Source organism: Rhinopithecus bieti, unplaced genomic scaffold, assembly GCF_001698545.2.
Source record: "Rhinopithecus bieti isolate Rb0 unplaced genomic scaffold, ASM169854v2 scaffold_13349, whole genome shotgun sequence".
In the NCBI taxonomy this organism is placed as follows: Eukaryota; Metazoa; Chordata; class Mammalia; order Primates; family Cercopithecidae; genus Rhinopithecus; species Rhinopithecus bieti.
Genome location: NW_016807772.1, coordinates 2719437 through 2727840, shown reverse-complemented (window position 1 = coordinate 2727840; position 8404 = coordinate 2719437). Strand labels below are relative to the sequence as shown.

Sequence of the window (8404 nt, the reverse complement as noted above, 5' to 3'; positions counted from 1 at the left end):
TTTTTTGAGACAGAGTCTCCCTCTGTTGCCCAGGCTGGAGTGCAGTTGTGCGATCTCGGCTCACTGCAACCTCCACCTTCCAGGTTCAAGCAATTCTCCTGCCTCGGCCTGCCAAGTAGCTGGGATTACAGATGCCTGCCACCACACCCGGCTAATTTTTGTATTTTTGTAGAGATGGCATTTCACCGTGTTGGCCAGGCTGGTCTCAAACTCCTGGTCTCAAGTGATCCACCTGCCTTGGCCTCCCAAATTGTTGGGATTATAGGCATGAGCCACTGCACCCGGCCTAAATGTTTCTTTTATTTATCTATGTATGTGTGTATATATATATAGCTGCCATCCAAGTGATTTCAGTGTTTTCTCCTGATAGTTTAATAATTTGTATATAAAAAGTTATTACCAGGGAAAAGGTTCTATGAACTTTGATGTTAATGGAGATAAACATATTCCTTTTCCTACCATACAACTGTTACACAAAAACTTTTACTGAGGCCAGATTCACTTGAACCTGGGAGGTGGAGGTTGCAGCAAGCTGAGATCATGCTGCCGCACTCCATCCTGGGCAACAAAGCTAGACTCCGTCTAAAAAACAAAAACAAAAAAAACTTCTACTGAGTAGATGGTATGGTTACATGGGCATACAACCACTGCTTAAAACATTCATTGGTTTCTTACCCTGTTACTGCAAGGTAGTTTCCGGACGTTTTTTGCCAGGCAAACTGTATTGGTGCGCCAAGCCAAGTCTTTTCTAGCAATGAGAAAATACGCTAAAAAATAAACACAATTTTTAATATTTTCAAAACATACAATCAAGTGTTGATCAGAAAAATATCAAAACATGGTCATGAAAACAATAGGATTCAGGATGGTGAGGATTATTTTAGAGCTTATCTAGAAGTTAACAACAAAACAAACAAAACAAAATCAACCAACCAAACATACACAACTACGTGGTAAATTACAGATCTTAAGATATAGGAGAGCTTTTATTATAAAATTTTTTAGCTTTTTAATGCTTCTGACTGTTAATTTTATAAAAATGTGTAATTTTAGTGTTTTATAGATGTTAAAGATTAAAATAAGTGAAGCCTGAATTCAGTTAATTATCTGTGGCACGGATTCCTGGTGATTAAACACAAAAATTGCTATCTTAAACATCATAAAAATACAGAATGTCTTTACTCCTTTCAACATTATTTTCTTCTATTAGTTTCATTGGTTATATTTACATCATCATTAAGTGTTTAACTTGGCTACTGGGTGAATAGTGTTATCAACTGAAAACTCTTTCTTTTCCTTGAAACAATCTAGAAACATGATGTCCAAGATGGAGGCTACAAACCACATGTAGCTATTGAGGACCTGGAATATAAGTAATCCCAACCTAGCTGTGCTGTAAATATAAAACGTATATCAGATTTCAACAACCGAAAAAAGAATATAAACTATCTCATTGTTAATTTTTATACTGATTACACGTTGAAATAACATTTTTTGATATACTGGGTAAGATAAAATATATTATTAAAATAAATTTTACCTGTTTTCTTAAAAAATTTTAATGGTCAATAAAAATATGAAATTACATTGGCTCACATTACATTTATATTAGACAGTGTTGATCTAGAACATTTAGGAATATGAGTTTGGGTGAAAAAATTTGGATTTCGATATTAGGTTAAATTATATGTTAAACAATGATGCCCATATCTAGGCATATGAAGTTTAGATATTACAGGGGACTTAGTCTGTGCAGCAACACAAAACTCTTACAGTCCTCAAAATTCCAAACACAGCCTGGCCAACATGGCGAAACTTCGTCTCTACTAAAAATAAAAAAATTAGCTGGGCATAGTGGTGCGCGCCTGTAATCCTAGCTACTTGGGAGGCTGAGGCACCAGAATCCCTTGAACCCAGGAGGCAGAGGTTGAAGTGAGCCGAGATGGCGCCACTGTACTCCAGCCTGGGTGATAGGGCGAGACTCCATCTCAAAATAAATAAATAACCAACCAAACACAAAGCAATGAGGTTTTTTATTTTTATTTTTTTTTAGACGGCGTCTTGCTCTGTTGAGGCTCTGGAGTGCAGTGGGGCGATCTTGGCTCACTGCAACCTCCACCTCCTGGGTTCAAACGATTCTGCTGCCTCAGCCTCCCGAATAGCTGGGATTACAAGCACATGCCACCATGCCCGGCTAATTTTTAAAATATTTTTGGTAGAGACGGGGTTTCCCCACGTTGGCCAGGCTGATGTAGAACTCCTGACCTCAAGTGATCCACCTGCCTCGGCATTCCAAAGTGCTGGGATTACAGGCGTGAGCCACCACGCCCTGTCCCAACGAGCATTTTACATGCTAAAGAAATTAACCTCTATTGAAAGTAGAAGTGGGCTATGATCATGGGACATAAAAGTTTTGTAGAGCATAAAGAAACTCATGAAGAAAGAATACCTAAAAGCATCTTACTTTTGCAATTTTGTGACCATTTCACCCTGGAACTCCTTCATACAAGTGACAAGTCCTTAAACTGGAATTTCATTACCTTCTATGGCTGACTTGCCTCTAGCTGTGATCTCATATTTATTTTTCTTCAGTGGAGCTCTATAGATGCTCCATATACCGTGCAGAGGAAAAAGTGCTAGTTTCACAACCAAAAAACCAAGATTTAAATTTTGTTTGTCGCTTATTAGCTGTAGGGTTTTAAGTAAGTCGCTTAAATTGCCTTCAGCAAAAAATTCTCAACTGTAAATCATGAATAATATCTTTTCACTACTAATATTTCATAAATTGTAAAGAGCTTTAGAAATAAAAATGGGAGTTATGATTACTGGTCCGTCAATTCCAATTACCACACTAATAGCCACGAAGAAGCATGAGGACATCTAAAATAATTTTAAAACTGAGCCTTCCGGCCGGGCGCGGTGGCTCACGCCTGTAATCCCAGCACTTTGGGAGCCCGAGGTCGGTGGATCACGAGGTCAGGAGAGTGACACCATTCTGGCTAACACGGTGAAACCCCATCTCTACTAAAAATACAAAAAATTAGCTGGGCGTTGTGGCACGCGCCTGCAGTCCCAGCTACTCGGGAGGCTGAGGCAGGAGAATCACTTGAACCCTGGAGGTGGAGACTGCAGGGAGCATAGATTGAGCCACTGCACTCCAGCCTGGGCAACTGAGCGAGACTCTATCTCAAAAGAAAAAAAAAAAGAGCCTTCCATTTCTTTGCCAGAGCACAGCAAGGGGGAGACTGCTCTGATAAATCAGAAAGTGGGGTGGGCAAGAAGCCCAAGCCTAGAAACCGCGCGTGCAGAGGATGAGGCACATGAACGTGAGACCTCAATAATGTACACTCGCTAGCAGTTGATTGAACTGGTCACAGGTAATACAATTTGAGGTTATTCTTTAGGAGTCTTTTCATTCTTTTTAAGGCGCTGGGCAGCTGCGCCAGAGGTGTAGCCCCAAGAAATGAGGTAGCTCGTGATATCTGACCCAGTCAACTTTACCGCGACCCTCCAAACGCGTTTACTCGACCGCTTCTTTCCGCGTGCGAAGCTGGGGTATCTTTAGATTCAGTCCGCTCATTTCGGCCAGGGAGGGGTTCCTACTTTCTGCACTGCGTCTACAGCGTCTGCAGTCCCCAAAACGAGAGGCCTCTCTCTCCGCCCTCTCCTCTCATATTTTCTTTCCTTTCCCTCGTCCGTTCAACTTCGCCCCCGTCCTCTCTGGTCACCTCTCTCCCTCATTTCCAACGAACTCGGAAGGAGGGAGAGGGACAGACATCCTCTTTTGAAAGCGAGCGAGGGTCAGTAGTCGCGTTTTCCCGCCCCCCGCCCGGGGATTTGTGAGTTATTTACCTTCATTTCCAGGCTCGAGCTGCTACGCGAACTATGAAGTACGCAGGCGCACCCGGTCTCCACCAAGCAGGCTACCGCGTTCCCGTCACCCAGGAGACCGCGCGAGCAGCGACCAATCAGCGAGAGCTAACTGAAAGGCGGTGCCTCGCGGGGCCGGGTCAAGTGCACAGCCCTCTGCGAGGGTGGGCGAGAGGCGGAGGGTGGAATCACCTGACATCAGAGTCGCTAACCCCAGGAAGTTGGGCGTCGCAAGGCCTTGCTGGGCCTCGGCTTCCTGGCTGGCTCTGATTGGATGAGATTTGTCCGGGAGAGACGGACTCTGCGAGCCCTCAAAGGCGCGTGCGTATATTTTGGACCGCGATAACTAAGATGTCAGTGGTGGCCAAAGGGGGCGCCGGGAAGCTGAAGAAAAAAAGACGCAGAATGTTGGATTAAAGGAGGCAGGATGGGCCAAATAGCCCTACACAGTCCACGCAAAGAGGGGTTGGACGAGCTCGGGTGTATCTTTTTTTCTTCCAGGATTCTGGGGTATAAGGGATGAGGCGTAAGAGGTACAGTAGTTTATTTCAAGATAGGGTTGTTGGTGCTTTTTTTTTGTTTGTTTCACCAAAATCTTTTTTTTTTTTTTTTTTTTTTTTCAGTTTCAACAAAATGTGCTAGGTAACGTGGGCAGGAAAAATGAGCTCCAATAATTTTCCTTTATAGTTTGGACCTGGCAGCTTTCCCCAAAGTATAAAGCCCTGTCGTATAGTATTTGTGCTGCGTTATTTATAGCATGAAAGTGCATTTTTTGCCCAAGCGTCTGAAAGTGTTGAAACAGTCTACCTTTTGCTTTTCTTTTCGACATCAGGTAGGAATCTGGCTTAGAGAAAGTTAATCAATGATGTGAAATAATTAATGATGAATGTTTGCAAATTCTTAAGTAGGGTGTTATGCCTTTGCACTGGGGTTTTCAATTATGTTACAAGACAGGGGTCTGGATCCAGACCCCAAGAGAGGGTTCTTGGATCGCGCGCAGGAAAGCAGGGCGAGTTCTCAGTGCAGAATAAAAGCAAGTTTATTAAGAAAGTAAAGTGGTGAAAGGACAGCTGCTCCATAGACAGAGCAGGACATTCCTGAAAGTAAGAGGAGGGACGCATCCACCCTCGTTACAATGCTTGTATATATGGGGAGACGTGCTCTGCTACAAGAGTTTTGATCAAGGATTAATTTTCTTGATTATTTTGCAAGAATAGATATCTTTAAAGCAAAATTAGGAATGCCTTTGTTCTCCAGATATTGGGATATCTGGACACTCCCAAGTCTGGGTCTGTTTTAGTAAACATTATTAATTTGTTCCCTTAATTGTAAACATCTAGAGGCAAGGGATGCCTAACTTCTGAAAATGCAGCCCAGCAAGTCTCAGCCTCATTTTCCTAGCCCTCACTCAAAATGGAGTCGCTCTGGTTCAAATGCTTCTGACAGTTAGGTTAATTACTTAAATTTTTTTCTGAAAGATTCCTCTGCTGAAAAGGTAAGCATTTAAAAATATACCAGAGCAATCAGTTCTTAACAAGACCTGCCCTCGGGAGAAAGTATTTTACCAAAGCCTAGTCTGCTGGGGTTTTATCAGAGCCTAAACTACTTGGGAGAAGGGAAATACACAACTCCAGCCTCCATAAACCATCCTGTTCCACTTAAGTGTGGGAGATTAAGAAGTATTGGTGGCTAGGCTCAGTGGCTCACGCCTGTAATCCCAGCACTTGGGGAGGTCGAGGTGGGGGGATCACTTGAGGTCAGGAGTTCAAGACCAGCTTGGCCAACATGGTGAAACCTTGGCTAACATGGTGAAAACCCGTTTCTACTAAAATACAAAAAATTAGCCCGGCGCGGTGGTGCATGCCTGTAGTCCTAGCTGCTCGGGAGGCTGAGGCAGGGGAATCACTTGAACCCAGGAAGGGGAGATTGCAGTGAGCCGAGATCGCACCACTGCCCTCCAGCCTGGCGACAGAGCAAGACTCCGTCTCAAAAAAAAAAAAGAAAAGAAAAAAATTATCCTGGTGTGGTGGCACATGCCTATAATCCCAGCTGCTCAGAAGGCTGAGGCATGAGAATTGCTTGAACCTAGGAGGCAAAGGTTGCAATGAGCCGAGATTGTGCCAGTGCACTCCAGCCTGGTGACAGGGCTAGACTCCATCTCAAAAAATAAAAATAAAAAAAAGGAAGTACTGGTGACATTCACCATCCACACAGATTCACCATCTACACAGGCTCACTAAAGGCTGAGGCCTAATCATAGGACTGCAGAACACTTGCCCTATCCTGTACCTTACCACACACTACTAAAAGCCTACTTACCAGCACTCCTTTTGTCTAGTACATCCTGTCTGGTGTTGTTTTCTATTGTTTATGACAGAATACATAAAACTGGGTAATTTATAAAGAAAAGGAACTCATTTCTTATAGTTACGGAGGCTGAGAAGTCCAAGGTCAAGGGAGTGTATCTGGTGAGATCCTTCTTGCTGGTGCAGACTCTCTGAAGAGTCCTGAGGCAGCACAGGATATCACATGGTAGGAGGCTGAGTGTGCTAACTTTCTAGCTAAGGTCTCCTTATAAAGCCACCAGTTTCACTCCCATTATGAGCCACTACTTCATTAATCCATTAATCCATGAATCTGTGGATCTGTGAATGAATGAATCCATTCATGAAAGTAGGGCACAGAGGATCCGTTTGCCTCTTAAAGGGCCCACCTTTCAATATTGCCACATTGGTGATTAAGTTTCAACATGAGCTTTATAGGGGACATTCACACCATTCCAGATTTCACCAAAAAATTACAAGGCATACTAAAAGGCAAAAAACAATGTTTGAAGAGACTAAACAAGCAGGAGAACTAGAGTCATATAGAGCAGGAGTGTTGGAATTATGAGACCAGGACTTTATGGGCGGATCACGAGGTCAGGAGATCGAGACCGTCCTGGCTAACACAGTGAAACCCCGTCTCTACTAAAAAAACAAACAAACAAAAAACAAAACAAACAAAAAAAACTAAGATGAATGTGCTACTGGAGGTAATGGAAAAGTAGACAACATGCAAGAGCACATGGAAAATATAAACAGAGAGATAGAAATTCTAATAAAGACTCGAAATGCTACAGATCAAAAACACTAACAGAAATGAAGAATGCTCATGATTAATTTCCCCCAAGTTCATGTCTGACAACAAATCACACATCGTAGAAGCTCAGAGAACTCCAAACAAGATAAATGCTCAAGAAATCACACCTAAGCATATCATATTTAAACTCTGAAAAATAAAATATTTTTTAAAAATCATGAAAGAAGCTGAGGGGAGGGGGGACTTTACATATAGGGGAGCTAAGATAAGAATTACATTGAATTCTCAGAAACCATGAAGAAGAGAGTGGAATAAAATATTTAAAGTGTTGAGAATTTTTTAAAACCCCCCAAACCTAGAATTCTGTATCCTGTAAAATTATCCTTCACCAGTGAAGGAGTCCACTCCTCATTGATTAGATGCCAAACACAAAGTGGCTAACTTTGGTGAAAGGATCTTGACCTGCTTTTTTCAAACTGGAACTACTTCTTTCCATGCATTTTCCTCCTGACTCAACAGTAAAGCTGCTTTAGTTCTAAGTGTTTTGATACTACAAGGATGTAGTGGTCAGTAATCAGATCAAGACTTGGAAAAAAAAAAAGTATTTTATGTAAACATTATTTGGGGGTTACTCAAACAATACCGCTAATTTATGCTTTAATGTAAAACACACACACACATTTGTGCAGAAACACTATATGAGGATTCAAATCCCTGAATGTCAGTAAATGGAGTTGAGAAATATTTTTGTGTGAGGAAGTTGATTCTGTACTATGAAGGAGGTACAATTGTTTCATGTAGACTTAAAATTTTTTTTATTGTGTTTCATGGCCAGGAGTAGCAGCTCAAGCCCATAATCCCAGCACTTTGGGAGGCCAGAGGTGGGAGGTTCACTTGAGCCCAGGAATTTGAGAATAGCCTGGGCAACAAAACAAGACCCCTTTGCTACAAAAAAATTAAAAAATAAAAATTAGCCAGGCATGGTGGCATGTGCCTACAGTGCCAACTACTTGGGAGGCTAAGGCAGGAGAATCCTTTGAGCATGAGTTCAAGGCTGCAGTGAACTATGATCACGCCACTGCACTCCAGCCTGGGCGACAGAGTGAAACCCTGTTTCAAAAAAAAAAAAAGTGTTTTATGTTTTTTATACCTTTTTTTTTTTTTCACTTTAATGCGATCTTATTATTATTTTTTTTTAGTATACTTTAAGTTCTAGGGTACATGTGCATAACGTGCAGGTTTGTTACATATGTATACTTATGCCATGTTGGTGTGCTGCACCCATCAACTCGTCAGCACTCATCAATTCATCATTTATATCATGTATAACTCCCCAATGCAATCCCTCCCTCCTCCCCCCTCCCCATGATAGGCCCCAGTGTGTGATGTTCCCCTTCCCGAGTCCAAGTGATCTCATTGTTCAGTTCCCACCTATGAGTGAGAACATGCGGTG

At 42.2% G+C, this 8404-nt stretch overlaps 1 long non-coding RNA gene across 1 annotated transcript in view; it reads left to right on the top strand.

Annotated features, from left to right (window-relative positions):
• The first annotated feature begins 3989 nt into the window (after nt 1–3989).
• Nucleotides 3990–8404, top strand: part of LOC108536761 (uncharacterized) — a 5228-nt gene continuing 813 nt past the window's right edge. The window contains exons 1-2 of the long non-coding RNA XR_001887618.1: nt 3990–4191; nt 4494–4702. This is a non-coding gene — a long non-coding RNA (uncharacterized LOC108536761). The remainder of the gene's footprint in view (nt 4192–4493; nt 4703–8404) is intronic.